At 50.5% G+C, this 24,120-nt stretch overlaps 1 protein-coding gene across 5 annotated transcripts in view; it reads right to left on the bottom strand.

The window, feature by feature from the left end:
* The window catches only part of LOC105497507 (amyloid beta precursor protein binding family A member 2), a 236,119-nt gene that overhangs the window by 186,574 nt on the left and 25,425 nt on the right, over positions 1-24,120 (bottom strand). For 3 of the 5 annotated variants that reach the window (XM_071067211.1, XM_071067210.1, XM_071067207.1), the window contains exon 2: positions 11,225-11,334. The gene's annotated coding sequence lies outside the window, so the exon portion shown is untranslated. Of the gene's footprint in view, positions 1-7,789; positions 7,847-11,224; positions 11,335-24,120 lie in introns of those variants that run through there. The other 2 variants (XM_071067209.1, XM_071067208.1) reach the window with 2 other exon arrangements.

Raw genomic sequence — 24,120 nt, 5'->3', positions numbered from 1 at the left:
CATAGCACTGCACCTGCACTAGGGTACAGAAGCCGGCACCCCATGCTGTGGGCTGCAGAGGCACTCCAGGTGCCCCCCTCAGCTTTCCAGGATTCAGAAAAACCCGCTCCCTGGTGAATGTGAACCTCTCTTCTGCCAGCATGAGGGTCTGCTCCACCCTGTCATCCCTCCTACCCCTCATCTCATTGGCTGGCTCCCTTCCCCTCCCAAGGACATCTTACCAAAGCAGAGACAGTGATTCTGACACCAGGTCAGTCTAGGCAACTGCAGCCTGTGTGGCCGCATTCCCTGGGGCGCAACAGCACAGAAAGGAGGGCTAGACTGAGCTGCAGCCATGCCCAGACCCAGCGGGGAGGGCTGCGTGCCATGGCTGCTGTCCCGGATGTCCCTCTGCCAGGCCAAGGCTCACGCGCAGGGACCTTTCTCCACTTGAACGTCTGTGCATTGTAATATAACTTCCCAAAATATTACTCTGCAATTATTTCCAAAGACTTAAATGGGATCTCCAAATACATACAATTAAGACTAAAATTGTAATTTTAAATCACTGATAATCTGAATAAACATAAAACTTTCCTATCTCTAAGCCAAATGCAGACAATAACATCCCAATTAACCCTTAGGTACTGCCAAACTCCGGAAAACAACCACTTTGGACCCTCAGAGGGAGAAACAGCTCCTGAACTGCGTGGAGCCTGGTAACAGACTCTGGAAATGGTCACGATCTTCCACCTGTGCAAAGCCAGATGCTTCCCTGGCCGGACCCTGCGGAGCAGCACTGGCTTGCTAAAAAGGCGGCGGATGTTTGGGCCCATGGTGGCAACAGCACCAGGTCTCAGTGAACAGGGGACAAGGATGCAAGGTCATCCCTCATCAGCTCCACTTCGCTAGGGGATGGGGGCACAGGAGGCAGTGGCGTGAGATTCCTTCTGAGTCTCAGTGGCTTTAGCCAGCTCTGGAACCTCCTTGTGGCCTCCCATTCCCAGGCCCCCGCTAAGACTCAGGAGCTACAGGGGGACCCACTGGAGTAGTCTCTCGCCAGAGACCACCGGTGGCGGGACGAGATGTTCATGTAAGCTGTCCTGCTGCCCTGAGGGCCAGAAGAAGTAACAAGCATGCCTGCATCGCACATCAACAGAGGCTCCCAGCTCCCAACCCCAGCATGGTTTCTGGCCTACAGGGGACCAGGAGAGGAACAAGGACTTTCCGTGAAGGGCTGTACCTCATGGAGGGGGCTGGGGAGGTGGCTTCACCTTGATTCCCGAACAGGGCTTCTAGCAGACCCCTAGGATAGCTGTACCGAGCCCCTAGTGTTTGGGGACATGGCACCTGAGTTTCCTGAGAATCCAGAGGCAGGAGGTCATGACCAGAGACGCCTCACAGGGGAAGAGGAGGAGCTGCCCAAGAAAGAGCTGCCCAAGGAGGAGCTGCCTGCTCCCACCAGTGTGGGGCCAGCCTGGGGCCGCCTTGAAGGATCGGCCCAGGAGCACTCCCGCAGGGCATAGGGGAGGATTGGGGGAGCAGTCAAGGGCATCAGCCCTGCAAGGCCTCCCCCAGGTCGCAGGGATGAGCTGCAAGTTCCCAGCAGGGTCATCTCTGAGAAACCCACCCGAGGGTCGCCGGAGACAGGAAGTCCAAGTGAAACATCTCCTGGACCCTAGAAGTGCCACCCAGCCCGCTCGCGGAGAGAATGCCCTCTCCCCAGACACTCCATCCCTCGGAGCGCTCCCTGGCCAGCAAAAACAGAGGCAAAGGAAGAAAGAAGGGGCCACACAGCCCTCCCTCCCCGGTCGGCTCCAAGGCGGGTCAGGCTCCAGCCGGGTGGGAGAAGCTCCAAAGAGTCTATAATTACTCCTTTTCATGACTGACCAACGCTGTTCCTGGGACTGAAAGTAGCCAAAGACCCTTTTATTGCCTTAGAATGACAGAAAGTTCCAGGGCCTGTCTGGAATGTTCATTTAAGCAGAAAAAGAGCTCACCCCCAGGGCAGGCTCAGAGGGACCCTGAGGGTAAAGATACTCATTTCTATCCTGCTCCCATAGTGGAGAGCTCAGCACCCGCCAGGATGGACCTTACGGTCCTTATGACTTCTGAGGGGAAGTCACGCCTAAAACTGGGCCTTCTTCTGGAAACAGCCCCAGCAGCAGCAGGGACCACCACGACGCAGCCCTGCCAGCCCATTCCTACCCATATTGGCAGGGGCTGGAGGGTTGGGGGGCTGCAGTGTCAGGGAGGGACAGGAGACATAGCCATTGCCCCCCTTCCACCTCCCCAACTCAGCGACTTCCACCTTTTTCTACCTTGTTTTTATAGAGATGCGAATGGGCCAGTTTTACCCTCTAGGTAAATAACTGCTCAACAGCCTTGATGATGGGCAGAGGCAACCTTTTCTTTAGTAGGTGGGCGGCAGATCCACACTTCCTCATACAAGAACTGTGGTCTTTAGGAATACATATTCTCCCTCCCCTTGACAGAATTAGGAAAATAATATTTTTTACACTTGAAATTAAGAGCAGAACAGATGGCAATGGTTTAGAAATCTGTTCACGAGAACTGATGCTGACAGTGGGACCATCAACAAGACATGGAGAATGGGAGCAAATTGTTTTTTTGCGAAGTGCACCCAAGTCCCACTACTGCAATCCCAAAAGCCAAATACTGGGAATGTGGGACAGGTACAGACAGAAGGTTTAGCCACGGTAAGAGGGCAAAACAACTGGCAACGCAGAAGTGACCACAGAAAAGCCCCCTTCTTCTCTATCGACCGGGACAACCTTGTTGCCCCAGGGAAGCCTGGGCGCCAGCACCATAGAAAGTGCCATGCTAAAGACAGCCCATGCGCCCCCAGTGATAGGCAGGAAGTGCTGCACACTTGGATCTGAGCGGTCACTCCTCTATTTGCTGACGACATCTGGGAGCCTCCCATTGGCAGCATCACTCATGCGTGTCTCAAATTCACTGAAACCACAAGGCATGAGACATCCTACAGATTAACAGCCACCCATAGCCAGGTGGCTTGGCCTCGCTATTTATCCCTTTTGGTGTATTCATTCAGAATGTGCCAGGCTGTCTTGTGGGGGCAAGGACGCGAGGGAACACTGACACTCCAGTTCCCTGGAGCTTGTGTTCTAATTAAGAAGATAGATGACAACTGAGTAAACCATCAAATAACGAACATGATTCCCGGTTGGGGTAAGAGTCAGGAAAATCAAAGCAGGGGAAGGACTGGGGTTTCCGCTCCAACACGTAAAGACCTTGGAAGTCATCACTCCCATCCTTATGACAAGAAAATGGTGCACAAACTGAAAATCAGTGACTTTCTTTGAACTCACCAGTGAATTGAGTTTGCAAACTGCCCCCCGGAAATCTAGAGACACAGCCAAATCCAAAGATCCACTGACCTGGAACAGAGCCTCCAGGGCCACACCACAGTAGTTTGGGTAATTCTGACAAATTGCTACAGCCCAAGGGTGGACTCCCATGACTGAGAAACTCCTAGGAACCACAGTCTTAGGGGGCCCCGAAACTTTCATGGGCTTTTCCTCCAGGATCCCCACTAGGTTCTCACCATGAAAACCCAAGAGACACCTCCTGGTGACTCTGGCAGAGGGAGGAGAAATGTCATCCTGGTGAAATGCAGCCAGAGCCTTCTCGATGACAAACGCCTGCTTCCCGCAGGGAAAGACTTTACCAGAGCCTTGTTGCAGAGCCGTGGGGGAAGGGCATTCCTGAGTCCAGCCCCCTCTGGTCTCCTGTTTGGGGTCCAGAAAAGCAGAGTCATGGGGGAAGGGCATTCCTGAGTCCAGCCCCCTCTGGTCTCCTGTTTGGGGTCCGGAAAAGCTACATAAGAAGAAACACATGTGACAGTCACCGCCCAGGGAAATGGGCCCACAGAAAGACTGAGGTGTCATCAGAAGACTATAGACCCCTGGCCCTCCCCACACCCTACAACTACACCAACAAGACTCCTGCGTGCAACAGCAGGTGAAAGCTGGGACAGCTGCAAGACACTGAGTCTCTCTCAGGAAGGGAACTTAGGGAAGTTCAGAGCCAGAGGACAAAAAACAAGGGCACTGCAGGGATCGGAACACTCCGGCACTCACAGCTACAACAAACATGACACGTAGCCCACAGCCAGATTAACAGAAAATCTCACGTTAAAGGCCTGTTTACCTCAGTTCCTAGCAACCTATACATCATATCCAGCTTCAAAAAAATTACAAGGCACGCTAGAAGGCAAAAAGGACAACATATCCTTTTTTTTTTTTTTTTGAGATGGAGTCTCACTCCGCTGCCCAGGCTGGAGTGCAGTGACGCAATCTCAGCTCACTGCAACCTCTGCCTCCCAGGTTCAAGCAATTCTCCTGCTTCAGCCTCCTGAGTAGCTGGGATTACAGGCATGTGCCACCACGCCCAGTTAATTTTGTATTTTTAATAGAGACGGGGTTTCTCCATGTTGGTCAGGCTGGTCTCGAACTCCTGACCTCAGGTGATCCGCCCACCTCAGCCTCCCAAAGTGCTGGGATTACAGGCATGAGCCACTGCGCCTGGTCCAAAAGAATCTATTAACAGAAATGAAGAATGCCTTTGACGGGCTCATCAACATGGCTGAAAATAATCAGCCTGAACACAGGTCAACAGGAACTTCTCAAACTGAAACACACATGCACTCAAAGGATGGTGGGGAGGCCGGGCACAGCGGCTCACGCCTGTACTCCCAGCACTTTGGGAGGCTGAGGCGGGAGGATCACGTGAGCTCACAAGTTGAAGATCAGTCTGGGCAACATGGCAAAACCCCATCTCTACAAAAAAATGAAAATATTTTTGTAGGGGGGAACAAAGAATCCAAGAACTGTGGAACAACATCAAAGATGTTACAAGTGTAATTGGAATACCAAAAGGGGACAAAAGAGACAATGGAGAAGAAAATCATTTGAGGTAATGATGGCCAAAATATTTTCAAAATTAATGACAGATCCAAGCCACAGATCACGGAAGCTCAAAGAACACCAAATAGAGTAAATACTAAGAACAAAACAAAACAAAAAAACAAAAAGCAAAATACCCTACACCTAGGCATATCATATTTGAATTATAGAAAACCAAAGTCAAAGAGAAAATGACCAAGGGAAACGACCAGCAGGGTGGGGAAACACTATCTAGAGAGGGATAGAAATAAGAATTAGAGCCCACTTCTCATCAGAAACCAGGAAAGGAAGAAGAGGGTGGATAGGCCAGGCACAGTGGCTCACATCTGTAATCCCAGCACTTGGGGAGGCTGAGGCAGGCAGATGACTTGAGGTCTGGAGTTCGAGACCAGCCATGGCCAACATGGTAAAACCCATCTCTACTAAAAATACAAAAATTAGCCAGGCGTGGTGGCATGCACCTGTAATCCCAGCTACTCAGGAGGCTGAGGCAGGAGAATAGCTTGAACCTAGGAGGTGGAGGCTGCAGTGAGCCAAGATAGCACCACTGCAGCTCCAGCCTGGGCAAGAGAGCAAGACTCTGTCTCAAAAAAAAAAAAAAAAAAAGAGAGTGGAGTGAAATCCTTAACATTTTGAAAGAATAAACTACCAACCTAGCATTCTATGTCCAGAAAAAGTATCCTTCAAAAATGAAGGAGAAACAGTTTCTCAGGCAAACAAAACCAAGGGAATTCATCACTGGTATATATACCCTGAAATAAAAGTTAGAAGATTTTTCTTCATACAGAAGAAAAATTATATAGGTTAGAAACTTGGCTCGACATAAAAAAAGAGGTATTCAAAAAGGAATAAATGACAGTGAAATAAAATGTTCTATTTTGATATAAAAATAAATGTATCTACTGCAGTAACAGTAACAATGTACTGTATGATTATGACATGGATAACTGAAATAATTAACAGCAATGTCACAAGGGATGGAAAGGAGGACTTGGGGGTATTCTGTTATAAAGTAGTTATACTAATGGGAAGAGGTATAGTGTTATTTGAAGGTGGGCTTAGATTATTTTGAAATATATATTGTAAACATATATTGTAAAACTTTTAAAAAGAAGTATGAGTGACCCACTAAGAAAGGAGATAAAATAGCATCGCACAAAATGGTCCATTGAAACCAGAGGAGAGAGAAAAACAAGTCTCCGGCAAGTACAGAAGACAGTTACTAGAAAGTTTGATATTAATCGAAGTACCTCAATAATCATTTAAATGTGAAGGATCAAAACACACCCACTGAAACACAGAGATTTTCAGAGTGGATAAAAAACACAAGTCCCAACTCTATGCTATCTACAAGATATCTACTTGAAATGCAGAGACACTGGTAGGTTAAAAGCAAAGGGACAGAGAAAGGTGTATCATGCTAACTCTAATCGAAGTAACTTGGAGTACCATTATTAATTTCAGACAAAGCAGACTACCAACCAAGGAAAATTATCAGGGATAAAGAGGAGACATTACATAATAAAAAATCAATTTTCCAAGAGGATGTTACAATCCTCAAAGGCTATGCACCTAGCAACAGATAATTAAAATATATGGGGCAAAATCTGATAGAATTTTCATTCTAAAGGAGAAATTGGCAAATCTACTATTATAAGTGGAGACTTCAAGACCTGTCAGTAATTGACACAACAAGCAGACAGAAAATCAACAAGGACAGTTCACTTGAATAGCACCATACATCAACTCAATCGAATTGACATTTATAGACTATTCCATCCAACAACAGCAAAATACACATTCTCCTCAAGCTTGCACGGAACATTCACAAGGATAGACCACATTCTGAGCTACGAAGTACACCTTAACAAGTATTTTAAAAACAGAAATCATAAAAATATGTTCTCAGACTACAATGGAATTAAACTAAAAACCAGTAACAGGAAGATAGATTTCACTGGTGAATTCTACCAAACAGCAAAGGGAGAAATTACACCAATGCTTTAGAATCTATTCCAGCAACTGGAAGAGAAGAAACACTTCCTCGCTTTATGAAGCTGAAACTATCCTAACATCAAAACCAAAGAAATGATAAGAAAATGACATACCACTACCTCTCAGGAGCAAACAACTGAAAAATCCACAACATATCATCAGCAAATCAAATCTAATAACATTTAAAAAGAATTATACACTACAACCAAGTGGTACTTTTTCCAAAGTGGCAATGTTGGTTCAACATTAGAAAAATCGCCGGGCGCGGTGGCTCACGCCTGTAATCCCAGCACTTTGGGAGGCCGAGGCGGGCGGATCACAAGGTCAGGAGATCGAGACCATGGTGAAACCCCGTCTCTACTAAAAATTACAAAAAATTAGCCGGGCGCGGTTGTGGGCGCCTGTAGTCCCAGCTACTCGGGGGGCTGAGGCAGGAGAATGGCGGGAACCCGGGAGGCGGAGCTTGCAGTGAGCCGAGATCGCGCCACTGCACTCCAGCCTGGGCTGGGCGACAGAGCAAGACTCCGTCTCAAAAAAAAAAAAAAAAAATAGAAAAATCGATGGATATAATCTACCACATCAACAGACTCAAGAGAAAAAATTGTATGATCAGATCAACTGATACAGGAAAAGCATCTGACAAAAATCCAACACCCATTTCTGATTAAAAACCACTTCACTAAACGAGGCAGAGACCATCCTCAGCTTGACAAAGAGCATCTACCAAAAAACCTATTCAGGAAATGCTAATCAACAGTCAGATCCCACTTCCCACCCAGTAGGCTGGCCATAATGAAACAAGGCAACAAAAAACAGAAGCTAACAAGAGCTGGCAAGGATGGCGAAAAAGGAGCACCCACACTCACCGCCGGCGGGAATGTAAAGTGGCGCAGCTGCTGCGGTGGAAAACAGTTTGGCAGTTCCTGGAAAAGTGAAACAGAGTTACCACAGAACCCACCAGTTCCACTCCTAAATACATACACCGAAGAGCTGAAAACAGACACCGCAACTAACGCTGTCCACACACACTCCCAGCAGCATTATTCCTGACAGCCAAAAGGTGGAAACCACCCAAATGTCCACCAACTGAAGGCACAAACAAATGTGGTGTATCTGCAGAATGGAATATTGTTCGGCCCTAAAAACGACTGAAGTTGGGCCGGGCACGGTGGCTCACGCCTGTAATCCCAGCACTTTGGGAGGCTGAGGCGGGTGGATCACGAGGTCAGGAGATCAAGACCATCCTGGCTAACATGGTGAAACTCCATCTCTACTAAACATACCAAAAAATTAGCCTCGTGTGGTGGTGGGCGCCTGTAGTCCCACCTACTTGGGAAGCTGAGGCAGCAGAATGGCGTGAACCCTGGAGGCGGAGCTTGCAGTGAGCCGAGATCACGCCACTGCACTCCAGCCTGGGCAACAGAGTGAGACTCCGTCTCAAAAAAAAAAAAAAAAAAGGACTGAAGTTCTGACACATGTTGCAACATGGATGATCCCCATAAACTTTATGCTAAGCCAAAGAAGCCAAAAAGAAAAGGTCACAAAGTATATGATTTCTAATTTATGGGAAACATTCAGAACATGTAAGTCCATGGAGACAGAAAGCAGATTGCGGCTGCCAGAGACTGGGGTAGGGAGGCTGGGGAGTGACTGCTTAACGGAGTGTTTCCCTCTAGGATGATGAAAACGTGTTGGAACTAGACACAGATGGTGGGTGCCCAACACTGCAAATGCACTACATGTTACTGAATTACACACTTTCAAATGGTTAATGGCTAATGTTACATGAATTTTACCTACTTTTTTAAAAAAAAACCTACAGATGACATCATATCTCATGGTGAGAAACGACATTTTCCTCCTGAGGTTGAGAACAAGGAGGGGAGAGGGAAAGCTACAGCACCAGGGCTGCCGGGTGCTCGGGAAGGCGACGACAGAATCCTACGTTGAGTCTGTCCTCATGGGACGCTGTCACAGCAGGGTGACGGGGTGGGAAGCCCACTAGAACAGCTTTAAGAGTGGCCAGGTTGACTGCCGGCTTTTAGAGGTGGGGTCACAGCCTTTCTGCATCTTCTCTTAAAATCACTCAAAACCAGGAGAATGAGAAATGAAAACTGCACCTGCAAATCTTGCCAGACGAAGTGCTGAGGCGGCACAGGGACGAGGAGCCCCGGGGAGAGGGGGAGGCGGAGAAGCCTTTCCGTGCCCAGCCTCACAGCCCACCTCTAAAACCCCGAAAGGCCCAAGCACTGAGACACCAGCACAGAAAGGGAGTGAGGCCGAAAGCAGGGGGCTTCTCAATGGTCTAAATAGGGAGAGTCAGACCCCCAGCCACTCAGAGGAGGACTATCCTGACCCCTGAGCAGGGATGCCCTGGCAAAAGGACACCATGGGTTCCATATGAGAAGAGGGCAGGGAACATGGTGACACCAGAGAGCACCTGTCTGCTGAGCCCTGGGGCCCCTATCCCCACCCCACACCTCCCCCAGACTCAGCACCCACCCCCAGGGCAGGAGGCTAGAGAAACGGAACTCTCTCAGCTCTGGGGATGCTTGTTCCTGCCTCATGAGGCAGCCTATGCTGACTGATACACACTGCACAAGGGTTCACCTAAATGATGACATAACCCTATGTATTAGAGTTAGGGTTAGGGGTAGATGGAGCAGCTCTCAGGAGGGAAATCTATGAGTTCAACCATCTTGACCACAACAGAAGACTAAGAAATAGTAACGTGCCCATATTCTTTACAAACGTGGAGATATATCCAGAGGAAGAAGCGACAACAGCTGGAAGTGGTAATCTATGGGGAGTGGGCAGGGCAGGGGCTGTGGGGAGATGGTCTGGGAGGCCAGCGGTCTGCTATTTTTTTCATAAAACCTATAAAACTCTTTGACGTCTTAAAATATGTATATGTATCACGCTGACAACATAAAAACCGTGTCTGAAAAGTAGACCAAGCCTTTGAGGTGCAAAGGGGGCGAGGGTGGGTGGTCTGGATAAGCATCCCAAGGCACAGGCTGGTCCTAGCTGCCTGGTTCCCCCAGCGTCCTGCACAGGGCGTAGTGTGGTGACTGAGACGTGGCCAAGGCTCTGAATTCCAGTTCTACTACATGGGCAACAACCTCAGCTTCCTCACCCCAGTGACCATGAGGGGAGTGACCGCGGCTTCCTCAGCACAGTGCATGGTGCGTGTGGGATAAATCCTGCTGCCCCTGCTTCTAAGGTCTCACCTAATTAACCTGAAGGACCTGCAGTGTTCTCGGTTGAGAGGCAGGAGCAGGACAGGCTGGGCAGGTTAGAATGTCCCCTGAGAGAGGGTGTAGAGCAGGACGGTGCTGAGCCAGCTCCTGGAACAGGGTCTGGGTTACAGATGGCAACCATGAGGAAGCCGGTGGGAGCAGGGTCGTCGAGGGAGACCAGTGTGTCGGAACAGGCAGGTGGAACACGGCTCAGACAGCCCACTAAAGGAGAGAGCATGGCTGTGACACAGCTCTGGCCCCATTGTGCACTGCACTGAGATATTCCACTGGGCACAGGGCTCCTGCGGGACAACTGGCAGCTGTTGAAGATGCTCCTGCCTCTGCAGGAGGGGCTGAGCCGCTCCCACAACCAGACCCCGCAGGCAGCTCGAGTATGTGTCCTGCACCATCGCCTTGTGGGGACTAACTGTGTGACCACCAGTGTCTTGGGCTGCCCTGCTGCCGTCCCTGGGGAGGGCCCTGCCCACACTGGCAGTGCCTGGGACTGGCCACCTGGTTGTCAAGGCAAGCAGCCTGGGGTGCTCAACAATTTAGGAATTGTTATTGCCAGGTCGAGCAGAAAGAACCTGCCCACTTCCTGCCTGCCCCTCCTCCTGGGTCCCTGGGAAGAACTGACCACCGGGATGCCCTGGGCCCATCTGCACCCCATGGGGAAGGGAGGCTGCCCAAGGAAGCAGCACAGCTCCACCAGGAGGACGGAGGCCTCAGTGCAGCTGGGAAAAGGGACCTGGGGCGTCCCAGAGACAGGATCTCAGAGGTGAGATGGACGGGTTCACAGGGAATGCAGTCTTCTCCTGGCAACTGGTCCCCTGTAAATGTCTGTTCTTCCCCTTTCACCTCAAAATAAATGTAAGTGTATGTGAAGTCTGTGAAAGCAGAAAGCAAAAATATCTAGCGTAGCTGTGTTTAAGCTTTTGTTAGAGAAAGGTGAGGGCCATGGTGGCTATAACTCTTCTTACGGCCCCCAATTAGCACATCAGCCCAGACTCATGCATGAATGCCACATTAAGTGCAGTGGGGATCGTGACGGGTTCTACTCACTCAGAATCTCCAGACACAGGAAGAGGCTCACCCCGTCTGTCCACGGGACAGTCCTGGCCTGTTGGTGGTTTGTCCACAGGAGATTCGGCAATGCGTAAATATTCAGGAGACTGTAAAGAAAAAGAACACAAACAAATGAAGCATCCACCGGCTGAGAAAGGAAACCGCTGATTCACCCACAGAGGAGCAGGTGTGGATGGCAACGATGGGCCACATGTGCTTATGGGAGGCTAACAGCTCCCTTTCCAGAATCTCTAGAGTAGCTGGAACTCCAAGGCTCTCCAGAGCGGCCGAATATCGGAAAAACCAAGTCACAGGTTGACCGTGATTCTCCCCCAAGTCTTCAAGTGAACTTTCGTGTTTATTCCCAAAGGACAGTGAGTACAGACAACTAATGATTTCGGGCCACAGGTAGCAGAGCTGCATGCTAAGCTTGTGGGGAATACATTTTTCAAGCCCTTCTGTAGGAAGATAAGGGAAATCTGGTGCCATTAATATTTCAGGTTTCATTTGCTCTGACAGGAAATGAAACACATTCATCAGGGTTCTGTTCCCAACTTGGTTTTTCTTTTCTTTTTTTTTTTTTTTTTTTTTGAGACGGAGTCTCACTCTGCCGCCTAGGCTGGAGTGCAGTGGCCAGATCTCAGCTCACTGCAAGCTCCGCCTCCCGGGCTTACGCCATTCTTCTGCCTCAGCCTCCCAAGTAGCTGGGACTATAGGCGCCCGCCACCTCGCCCGGCTAGTTTTTTGTATTTTTTTTTTTTTTAGTAGAGACGGGGTTTCACCGTGTTAGCCAGGATGGTCTCGATCTCCTGACCTCATGATCCACCCTTCTCGGCCTCCCAAAGTGCTGGGATTACAGGCTTGAGCCACCGCGCCCGGCCGAAACCAACTTGGTTTTTCAAAGTACGAAATGCTGCATGAGATACAGAGCTTGTGGAATTTGGGTTATTTATCTTAAAATAGTGCATGCCACACCTAGTAGGCTGGGGGATGTTTTTCCAAACACACTAAACAAACCCCTTGCAGAGAAAGGGCGATGGTGCCCACGTGCCGGTGCCCAGAGAAGCCATCAGATTAGCAGGTGACACTGCTTCTCCCTGAGACGCAGGTGGCCATCAGTGCTCAGCCAGCACCCTTACCGATCAGCACCATCTGCCTGGACTTCACACAGAACTGAGCTGCAGAGACAGACACTTTGGTTCATGTCCCAGCTCTGCCACTGACATCTTGAGAAGACTATGTAACCTGCCTGTGCCTCAGTTTCCTTACCATGAAGGATGATGGCAGCACTGAGATATGGGGGTTCAGGCTCCAGCTCCAGCACCTGCTCCCAACCCCTCTCACCATCATCCTCCTGCCACATCAAACGAGGGAGCTGACACCCATTCCTTAAGCGGTTCCTCCAGCTTTAACATCCACGGCTGCTGCCTTCCGGCTTGCTACTTCCTCTCATCTGTGTTTCCTGCCTGCGAGCAGGCCACCCAGCTGGAGGACTCCTAAACCCAAACATTTATTCCCACCCCATGGGCCCACTCTGATACTGAAGCACAAGAGGGAGTAGTGTCCATTCGGGGGAAACCCAGGCCAAACCCCACCTGCCTGCAACCACCGTGGTGTGGGCATGAAGGGCACACCAAGAGCCAGGGACTCTAATGGGGCCCATGGAGACACAGCGCTGCAAGCTGGCTCACTGCAAGCTCCGCCTCCCGGGTTCACACCATTCTCCTGCCTCAGCCTCCCAAGTAGCTGGGACTACAGGCGCCCGCCACCGCACCCGGCTCATTTTTTTGTATTTTTAGTAGAGACGGGGTTTCACCGTGTTAGCCAGGATGGTCTCGATCTCCTGACCTCATGATCCGCCCGCCTCGGCCTCCCAAAGTGCTGGGATTACAGCCTCCCAGCTACGGCGTGCAAAGCATCTGAGGTCCTGGGCCTACGCCCTGCCCATGGCTGCCTTGCCCCGTCACACCCCAAATCCCTGTGCCATCTGTGCCTCACCTCTTCTGTGCCCATGTTTAAATCTTTTTGTTGCTGTTGCTCCTCTAGAATCTTCCTGGCAAACTCCTATTCATTCTTCAAAACCCAGCTGGTGCAGGCATCTCTGAATTTTGGGGGTAATCACACTCTTCTCAGCCCTGTCTTCTTTCTGCAGTCCTCACAATCATTCATGACCACTTCTCCCATTCCTCTCGGGCTCCTACCCAGCCCCGAAAGGGCACACAGTTTACAGACTGGACATGACGCTTTTGGCCCCTAAACCCTCAAATGCAGCCTTAAAGAAGGAAGATAAATGCAAGCAAATGCAAAGGCTGAGGAGGGGCCTCTGGTAGATGAGGAGGGAGCATCGGGCTGGGAGTCAAAGATACCGGGCTACAGAGGAAGGAAGCTGCCACAGAACACGCCACTGACGCCACACAGAGCACCGACAGCCATGTTCAAGCCCGTTCTTATCCCACGGACAAACGGGGCCAGCAGATGTTTCAGACTAAGGAGGGGTTTATCACATCAATACGGAGCAGGATGACCTGGGGGAGCAGGGCTCATCTGGGAGCCCCCAGAAAGGAAATGCAGAGGTTGCCCTGAGGGCCGAACGTACACAGCCCTTCTGGGACAAGAGAGCTGCAGGACACTCACTGAGTCCACACTGCAGGGTGTGCTGACGAAGCTGTTCAGGAGACACAGGGAAAGAGTTCCTCCCTGACTTCTGCCTCCTCTGGGAAGAACCAGCCCTGCATCCTGAACCAGAGAACGCCTGGCCTGCCCAGCCGTGCCCCGTCAGCCCCCACAGCACGCCACACTGCAAAACCACTGTCACCTGCCACGGGCCGCGGACTGCCACCTGCCGCGTGTTCCTGAGGCTAAGCATACAGCCGGTTTGACCCGGAGCAGAGGGACCGAGGTACAGCCTCCCAGGAACCCGGGAGTCAGCGGTTGTTCATTCTCCCTCCATTCAACAACCGCGGGCGGGGCTCAGGCTCCTGGCTTTCTGCGTGTCACGGTGCCCAGCAGATGACCCTCCCTGCAGGGCGTGTGTGGCATCCTGCCTCCTTCCCTTGGCTCGGCCTCTCCCCCAGCCCCCCCAGGTAAAAGGTTCGCAGCGAAGGGCAGAACACTCCAGCAGCTCTCAGATAATCCCCACAATTGGCCGGGCGCGGTGGCTCACGCCTGTAATCCCAGCACTTTGGGAGGCCGAGGCGGGCGGATCACGAGGTCAGGAGATCGAGACCATCCTGGCTAACACCGTGAAACCCCGTCTCTACTAAAAATACAAAAAAATGAGCCGGGTGCGGTGGCGGGTGGGACGGGAACCGCTCACTGATGTGGGCAACAACCCCAAGGAGGACACCAAGCGACCGTCGCCCGCTCTCCAGCTGCCATGGCGACACCCGGGCCAGCAGTAGCCTCTGCAGCCCCCTCCAACCGGGATCCTGCATAGGCCCCGTTGCAACCACCCCCACCCCCATCCCCATCCCCGCCACACCCACACGCATCAGGCACTCCTTTAAAATACATCCCGCCCGAGTGTTCCCACAACGAGGCGGACGCCAGAGGAGCACCGGGATTCCTCCTTGCCGTGGCAGTGGCCATCTGCCTCACCTCGCCCACCTGGGAGTCCTGCTTCCTCTGAGGACAGGGACTGGGGCCCGGAGGGGGCGCAGCGCATCAAGGCCGCTCCTGTGTCCCTCTCCCTTCGGAGTGAGCCACGCCTCCTTTCATGAGTTCTCCCTGTGTGCCAGCTGGCCGGGTGGCCCTTCCAAAATAAAGAAGGGGCTTGGTTGCCGAGGGCAGCGGCCTGGGTTGAGAGCCGGCTGTGTCACTGACCGGCTCCGTGGCACCAGGAACGCTTCTTAACCTCCCTGTGCCTTTTCCCTCACCCACGGAGACCACAGGCAACGCTGCAAAACCCAAAAGCAGACCGCCTCAGCCTGCAGGCCGTCCCGCGGAGCCTGCGCCTCCCAAGCGCCCAGCAAACACTCGCAGTGATTCTTATCCCTCTCTGGGCAGAATCCTCGGAGACCGACTGGGAGCAGCTTCCTTGCCCCATGGTGGCATCTAAGCAGCAGGTAGCTGTGCTGGGGTAAGGCAGGTGAAAGGAGCACGGGAGGCTGCTGAGACCAGAGAGGAGCAGAATGGGGCAGGGGCAGGATGCACTGAGTGCCGCTCCCCAGAGACCAGCTGGCCCCCAGTACCCCTGCCCACGCCACAGTAAGCCAGGGTGCCAAAGGATGTGACAAGAGGGTCTTCTCAAAACAGCAGTCAGCTAATAAGACAAAAAGCAACTAACGATCTACTAAAACAAAGACATGGTAGCTGAGTCATTCCACATTTGTCAAAACCCATAGAATATACAACATGAAGAGTGAACCCTAATATGTTTTAACTATGGGCTCCAGTTAATAATAATACTGCCTCATCAAAGGTAACGAATGTACCACACCAATGTAAGATGTTAATAATGAGGAAACGGGGGAAATGGGGTGAGGGGGTACAGGAGAACTCCCTAAACTTCCTGCTTAATTTCTCCATAAACCTAAAACTGCTGAAAAAAATAAGTCTATTCATTTTTTAATATGGTAGTTGATTGACTCAAAGGGCTAAATGTGAGAATGGGATACTATTAAAGGGTCAATGGGTAAAGGGAAGATGGGGCTACGGGATTCTCCCAGAATGCAGTGCAAGCCAGACCCTAGGAAGGAGCCCTGGAGGGGAGTGGGTTTCTCCTGACACTGGTGAGGGCCATCAGGCTCTGGGCACCATCCCAACCCCCCTCATCACAGTCCCTCTCTCTCCAAATTGAGAAGTGTTCATGAGAATTCTCAGGATTTTAGTTACGTACCGTCTTTCCCCAGTACTGCTTTCCTGGGGGTTTGGAGGGAGGGCAGGGAGGATGGGAACAGCAAAGGAAACCTTAGTAACCATGTCACCCTTTGCCCGGGTCCCTGGCTTCTCCCAGGCTGCCACATTTCCCACCTCATGGCCTCAGAGAGTCCCCCTCTCTCTACTGAGCTGTTGGCAGCGAACTGCTTTCTTGCTGGCTTTCCCTTTTTTTCAGAAGTGTATTTCTTTAGAATGAAGTCTTTCAGAAAGGCAATTCAGCATTCTCTATCAAAACTTTAAACAGGCATATCCTTGTGCCCAAAAACTCCATTTCCAGGAGGACTCACATGTATAAAAAATGATGCTGAAGATTTTCATTGCCGCAATCTTTTAAAAAACTGGAAACCTAAGTACCCATAAATAAGAGAACGTTAAATAAACGACGGCAGAGTTCACGCACTGGAAGAGTGGACGGCGTTTTTAAAGAGGCAGGGCAACGCGCACTACAGTGAGGGATCCTACAGGCCTGTTTTCGAGGGAAAACGGCAAGTGAGCTACAGCAAGCGCACGTGTGTAGATCCCAGTTACAGGTCCGTCAAGATGGCTAGAGAATACACACACTGCCCAGCCCATACACCTCGCAAAGGCACACAGAAAGGGGAAACCCCCAAAGGCTTGTCAGCCATGTCCTCAGGGGAGGGGAGCAGGGAGAGAGGTGGGAGCAGAGGAGGCCTGGATATTTTACTTTATTAAAGATGTATGTACTGGCTGAGTGTTTCACCAAAACACATTTAATATTCACCGGCATTTTAGGCCGGGCGCGGTGGCTCAAGCCTGTAATCCCAGCACTTTGGGAGGCCGAGACGGGCGGATCACAAGGTCAGGAGATCGAGACCATCCTGGCTAACACGGCGAAACCCCGTCTCTACTAAAAAATACAAAAAAAAAACTAGCCGGGCGAGGTGGCGGGCGCCTGTAGTCCCAGCTACTCGGGAGGCTGAGGCAGGAGAATGGCGGGAACCCGGGAGGCGGAGCTTGCAGTGAGCCGAGATCCGGCCACTGCACTCCAGCCTGGGTGACAGAGCGAGACTCCGTCTCAAAAAAAAAAAAAAAAAAAAAAAAAAAAAAAAATATTCACCGGCATTTTAATCAAACCCACCTGTGCGCCTTTGAGGGTGTGCTTTTCTAGCTGGGGAGATGTCGGCACTGAGACAAAATGACCTGTGGGGAACGGCAGACAGCGAGGGGAGGAAGCAGGACTTCCTGCACGGGCTGCTGCTCTGGGCATCAGGAGAGGTGGCAAACAGGCTGGTCTCCTCCAGGAAGGCGGCCACTGGAGCAGAGGACCCAGCCTCCCACGCGATCAGGATGTGAGCACACCACAGGGCACAGCCAGAGACCCCCAAAACACAGGAGGCAGTGCTGACCCAAGGGAGGGCAGGACCAGGGGATGTGCCGGCCAGGACAGCCGGGGGTGCGCAGGCAGGCAGTATTAATGTGGGAAAACAATCATTCAGTTTCATTCAATCAGTAGTTTGCATGCAAACATGTGGTGTGTATGGGCTGTGCATGGTATGTGTATGCTATTGTGTGGTATGTGTATAGTGTGAATGGTGTGTATAAGATGTCTGTGTGGAATGTGGTGTGTGGTATGGGTGATGTGATATGTATATAGAGTATGGAGTGGTGTGTGTATGTTGTCTATGGGGTGTGTGTGGTGTGTGGTATGTACGGAGGGGTGTGGTATGTATGGGGAGTGTACGTATGGTATTATGTAGTGTGTGTGTAATATGTATGAGGTGTGTGTGGTGTTATGGTATGTATGTGGTGTGTATAGTGTGTATGTGTGGTGTGTGAGAGGTGGGTATGGTATGTGTGTGGTGTGTGGTGTGTATGGTATGTATGTGGTGTGTATAGTGTGTATGTGTGGTGTGTGAGAGGTGGGTATGGTATGTGTGTGGTGTGTGGTGTGTATGGTATGTATGTGGTGTGTATAGGGTGTATGTGTGGTATGTGAGAGGTAGGTATGGTATGTGTGTGGTGTGTGGCGTGTATGGGGTATGTGCGTGGTGTGTGTGAGGTGGGTATGGTATGTGTGTGGTGTGTGGTGTGTATGGGGTATGTGTGTGGTGTGTGTGAGGTGGGTATGGTATGTGTGTGGTGTGTGGTGTGTATGGGGTATGTGTGTGGTGTGTGAGAGGTGGGTATGGTATGTGTATGGTGTGTGGTGTATGGGGTATGTGTGTAGTGTGTGTGAGGTGGGTACGGTGTGTGTGGTGTGTATGGGGTATGTGTGTGGTATGTGAGAGGTGGGTATGGTATGTGTGTGGTGTGTGGTGTGTATGGGGTATGTGTGTGGTGTGTGTGAGGTGGGTATGGTATGTGTGTGGTGTGTGGTGTGTATGGGGTATGTGTGTGGTGTGTGAGAGGTGGGTATGATATGTGTGTGGTATGGGGTATATGTGTGGTGTGTGTGAAGTGGGTATGCTATGTGTGTGGTGTGTGAGAGGTGGGTATGGTATGTGTGTGGTGTGTGAGAGGTGGGTATGGTATGTGTGTGGTATGTGGTGTGTATGGGGTATGTGTGTGGTGTGTGTGAGGTGGGTATGGTATGTGTGTGGTGTGTGGTGTGTATGGGGTATGTGTGTGGTGTGTGTGAGGTGAGTAGGGTATGTGTGTGGTGTGTGGTGTGTATGGGGTATGTGTGTGGTGTGTGTGAGGTGGGTATGGTATGTGTGTGGTGTGTGGTGTGTATGGGGTATCTGTGTGGTGTGTGAGAGGTGGGTATGGTATGTGTGTGGTGTGTATGGGGTATGTGTGTGGTGTGTGTGAGGTGGGTATGGTATGTGTGTGGTGTGTGGTATGTATGGGGTATGTGTGTGGTGTGTGTGAGGCGGGTATGGTATGTGTGTGGTTTGTGGTATGTGAGAGGTAGGTATGCTATGTGTGTGGTGTGTGGTGTGTATGGGGTATGTGTGTGGTGTGGTGTGTGTATGGGGTATGTGTGTGGTGTGTGTGAGGTGGGTATGGCATGTGTGTGGTGTGTATGTATGCACACACATGCACACCTGTGCACTGCAGATAACAGGCAGGCCGGTGGCCCGGGACACACATTGATGACCAGCTCAGCCGAGGCCAGGCTCAGGTGGGGAGTGGCCAGGCCCCCATCAGCTCAGAACCCTGAATGCACTAAGAGACCAGGAGGAAAGAACGGTCTGTGTCCCCATTTCTACCCAAAGCAGCTCTCACAAAGGGGCTGACCGGGGTCGTGCAGCCCAGGAATCCTGGGGAAGGTATTTTCTGTAACTCTTCTCGGGAAGGGGAGGTCCGGAGTGCGTGGGCAGGACCAGTCCCTTATGGGCCGTGCAGCTGAGCGGGGAGGCAGGACCCGGGAAGTGCGCTGCACGGGAGGAGGAGCAGCTTGTAGCACAGCCACCCAGCTGCAATCCGGGTGGAATATCCAGCCGCACCCTCAGGCCCCGTGGGTGTCACAGAAGAACAAAGGCACTCCAAAAGGAAGCCACGTGCAAACCCCCAGGCATCCTTCGAACTTCTGCTGCAATTCTGAATCCTTCATCGATGAAGGTCAAATATACAGTATTTTTGTATATACAGACCTTCTTGCAAAACATGCTTTCCCTTCAAAAGTCACCTAATACCATGACGCTCTCACACACCAGGCTCAGGGGTGAGCTGCCTCCTCAGGGTCTACACCTCAAAGCAGCCCCCGTGAGGGCCCCTGGGATGAGGAGGGGGAGCCTGACCGCTCCTCTTCCCTCTCTCAACTGCAGCACTAATGGAAAGTGCAAGGAGAACATTTCTGACCCTTCCATTAGGAAACACGTTCGCAGAATTAAAAAGCAAGTAAGTAATTTTCAGACTAGACACAACAGAAGACTAAAATATTTTTTAAAAACCCAATGTTTCACCTCAAGGACTTCCACATGGAGGGAGAAATAGCCTGCCGTTGGCATAATTATCCAGGACCCCAGTGTTCCTAGAGGGGTGTGTGTGAGTGTACCCCACCGGCCCGCAGCCTGTCACTGCAGCCCAGGACAGGAGGCTCTAGGGAGGGGCCGAAGCTACTCACTGACCCAGATGTCAGACCACAGCAAGGACTATTCATGAAATAGAATCTACCAAACTGGCTTCAAAGTCACCAAACACAATGAAAGAAACTCGGTGACTTTAAGCTACAACTAGTAGAATTTTTTTTAATTTAAACAAGTGCTAAAGTTCTAAAGAGGGTGAGACCCACAAATGGGGGCTCCCCTGTCTCATATGCTGCTGTGGCTCCAACCCCTCAGCCAGCAGCAGCACATACCGGGGCTCCACAAGGATTTCCTGAATCCATTCAGACACTGCTATGGAAAGACTGGAGGTCAGCAGACTGTCCCTTTCTACCTCCCGGTGGTGGACTACAGGAAGTAGACAGACACAGATCCCAGGACAGCTTCCCAGGGAGTGGTTTGCAAACCTGGGCACAGGGGATTGAAGCCAGAGCCCCTAGGATCCTGGGCGAAGGGACAGGAGGTAGGACTGTGACCTGATAGGTCCCAGAGATGGAACAAGGCGACAGGTGCAGTGGTGGGCATGGGCCACTGCTGAGCAGCCTGGTGGTCCCAGCAAGGTGTGAAAGGGCACCAAGCCTCCAGATGCTGCCCCGCCTGCTCCTCGAGCTATTGTGAGGACAAACCCAGCTGACAGATGTGGAGGCTCTGGTGTCACACACCATCAGCAAGGATCCCTCTATCAGGAGGGGTGGCACATGCTTTCACCCCAGCTACTGAGCAGCCTGACCCAAGCCAACCCCTTTTGACCCAGAAGTTTTTGCACTCGATCCTTGCCCATCTACGGTACACACAAACTGTAGTGCAGACACATGCTGCTTCATATATAATAAAACGCAATGGTGCCTGTCCCAGATAGCGCAGATGCGTGAAAACAACTAGAATACTAGAATGCAAGCTCATTGGAGCAATAAAGCCCTCTGGCTCGGCCACGCAGTGCCTGGCACACAGTGCCTAGCACACAGTAGGTATTCAACAGGTATTTGCTGAATGAAGAATGAATGGATCAATAGATGTCTTTAGAACCTTTTCCTTATAAACATTTAAATGTGTGCTTTCAAAGTAAATATACACACAAGGTACTCAAGATACCTGCAAGTAAAAGGCCTAGGGAAAAAGAATAAAAGAATCAAAATCAGGATACATGAGGGCCCTCCTCTGACACATCTGCAGCCTGGAGGATTGCTCAATAATGTAGCGGGGTGCCTGCCAGAAATGAGGCCAGCTCCTCTCCTGCCTCCAGGGAACCTGAAGAGTAAAGAACAGAGACAACTGGCCGGGCGCGGTGGCTCAAGCCTGTAAACCCAGCACTTTGGGAGGCCGAGACGGGCGGATCACGACATCAGCAGATCGAGACCATCCCGGCTAACACGGTGAAACCCCGTCTCTACTAAAAAATACAAAAAACTAGCCGGGCGAGGTGGCGGCGCCTGTAGTCCCAGCTACTCGGGAGGCTGAGGCAGGAGAATGGCAGGAACCCAGGAGGCAGAGCTTGCAGTGAGCTGAGATCGCGCCACTGCACTCCAGCCTGGGCGACAGAGCAAGACTCCGTCTCAAAAAAAAAAAAAAAAAAAAAAAGAACAGAGACAACTTCTGGGAGGTGCTCGGCTGTGTCCCCAGGCCTAAGCGGTAACATCCTGTAACCACCAGGCAGCCATCAGGACTCTCCAGCCTGAGTCCCCTCACCCTGCTGCTCCAGGCGGTAAGCAGCGACAGCTAGAGCTCAGGGCTGTTATGGGCTCCTTGCCTTAGCAATGCTGTCTGGGACTGGACGTGGTGCCCAAATACAAGATCCAGTCCTGATCATCCCCCCCTGCATATTCTAAAACGCCTCCTCAGCGAGGCCACAGTTTCTACATTTCAGATTTCAAAGCACAAAAGGACAGATCTCTGAATAACCCACATGTCCTAATCCGTAGTATATTCTCAGAAACACAGTGTCTCCTCTGGCCTTTCCTGGAAATGGCCTGACTCTGACATGTCACCAAATGGATGGGAAGTAGCATCTCCATGACCCAAAATATGAAAACTGGAAACACTTCCAGGTCTTCCCAATAGCAATAAAAAGTATTGAATAGAATTTCATATTAAGCCCATTTAATAGAAGTCAAAATATCTCAAGCACATACACTATTAGAGAGAACTGATATGAAACTAAAAATTCAAGCATACAGCAACGTAAATAAAATGAAAAAGTGAAAAAAAAAATCACTTCATTGCTATACAGGATTTCCAAAGATGATGCTCTTGAAATCGCTTTTAAAACAATATGTTCCAACTTCCCACTAATCCAAATTACTCTAGTGACGTCTGGCTTCAGCAGCTCACTGCAAATATGCAGCCTCATTATTTTACTTGGAATGGTAATAGCGAGGAAGCATCTATTTCCATCCCTCCATCACTAAGGCTAACATAAACCTATAATCTGCACTGAAACGGTTCCACTTCTGATTAGAATCAGAAATGCTTCCAGATGGGCTCAGCACAGCCAAGGGGGGACTGTCCCACAAGGCCCCGGTGTAGGGGTGGGCAAAGGAATCATGGCAGCAGCTACCTTTTGTTTTTTTAAATGTGAAACATTTCTGAATGGCTAAAGCAACATCTATTTAATTTAAATGCTCTATTGAGATGAAGAAAAAAAAAAAGAATACATGCTCAGCTCCAGAGACATGTAAATGAGATTGGGGGACAGAAGGAAGTGCATTAATTCCCTCCACGACCCCTGAATAGCACTGGTAGGTCTGAACATCTTATCTCCACAAAGCAGGCCAGCAGGCAAGCCAGCTGCCACCTCGTCCTGTGCAAACCACAGGCACCGTCCCCAAAGCAGGCAAATGACTATCTTATTTGTTCAGGGGAAGCAAAATGGTCCAGGGTTGGTAGCCGAGTTTTCTTCCCAGCAAGACCTAACTGCTGTCATCTTTCTCTGGGACCCAGCCTCCCTGAATAGAGTGAGAGGCAGCCAGCAGAACCCAAACTGTTCTGCCACAGGCTCCTCCCCACAGAGCACAGCTCAGTGCAACACAGTCCCCAAATCCAAGACACAGAATCCATGAAGACAAAACCTTCTGCTCCAGAAGGTACTTACGAGAAGTCAAAATTCAAATCACATCTTCTTATGGTTCTTTTTTTCTTTTTTTTTTTTAATTATTATTATACTTTAAGTTCTAGGGTACATGTGCATAACGTGCAGGTTTGTTACATATGTATACTTGTGCCATGTTGCTGTGCTGCACCCATCAACTCGTCAGCACCCATCAACTCATCATTTACATCAGGTATAACTCCCATTGCAATCCCTCCCCCCTCCCCCCTCCCCCCACCCCATGATAGGCCCCTGTGTGTGATGTTCCCCTTCCCGAGTCCTTTTTTTCTAACATAATCAATTATTTCTTACTGCAAAACCTAGAAGATGTTTACCATTTATAACCGGAAATAGTTCCTCAGAAAATAACCACAAAATGTAAATTATTCAGTGACCCATCTTTCTGGAAAAGAACAACCCCGTATGAAATTGAGGTACTGCCCCAAAAATCAAGACGACAGGCCCTGAAACTCTAAATATCTGAATTTTTAAATAGCTTCTCATCAAGCCCATTTAATAGAAACTATGTCAAGCAGACATACTATTAGAACTGACATGAAAATAAAATTTCAAACTGACACAGCTATAAAAAAATGAAAAGAGAAAAATCGCTTCATTGCCTTTTAGGATTTCCAAAGATGATGTTAAACCCAGCCATGGTTCTGATCTCCAGGAAAGCAATTGCTGTGGTACAAAAGGACAAGGGTTAAAAGGGAACGGTGGGAGCTCTCTTTCCCAACTAACCCAGGCGGTGTGACGCAGAGGCTTTCAGCACCGCCCAGGGTGCCCGGGGTTGAAAACTCCTTCACCAACCCCCCCATGGGTGGGAAATACTCAGATCTTCATTCCTGTGACACAAGACCTTGAAGGTTGCTGAAAAATGCTCGTCCCATCTGACTGGGGCAGCATTTTCATTTATT

This window comes from Macaca nemestrina, chromosome 7 (assembly GCF_043159975.1).
Source record: "Macaca nemestrina isolate mMacNem1 chromosome 7, mMacNem.hap1, whole genome shotgun sequence".
Lineage (NCBI taxonomy): Eukaryota > Metazoa > Chordata > Mammalia > Primates > Cercopithecidae > Macaca > Macaca nemestrina.
This window is presented reverse-complemented; position numbering and strand designations above follow the sequence as displayed.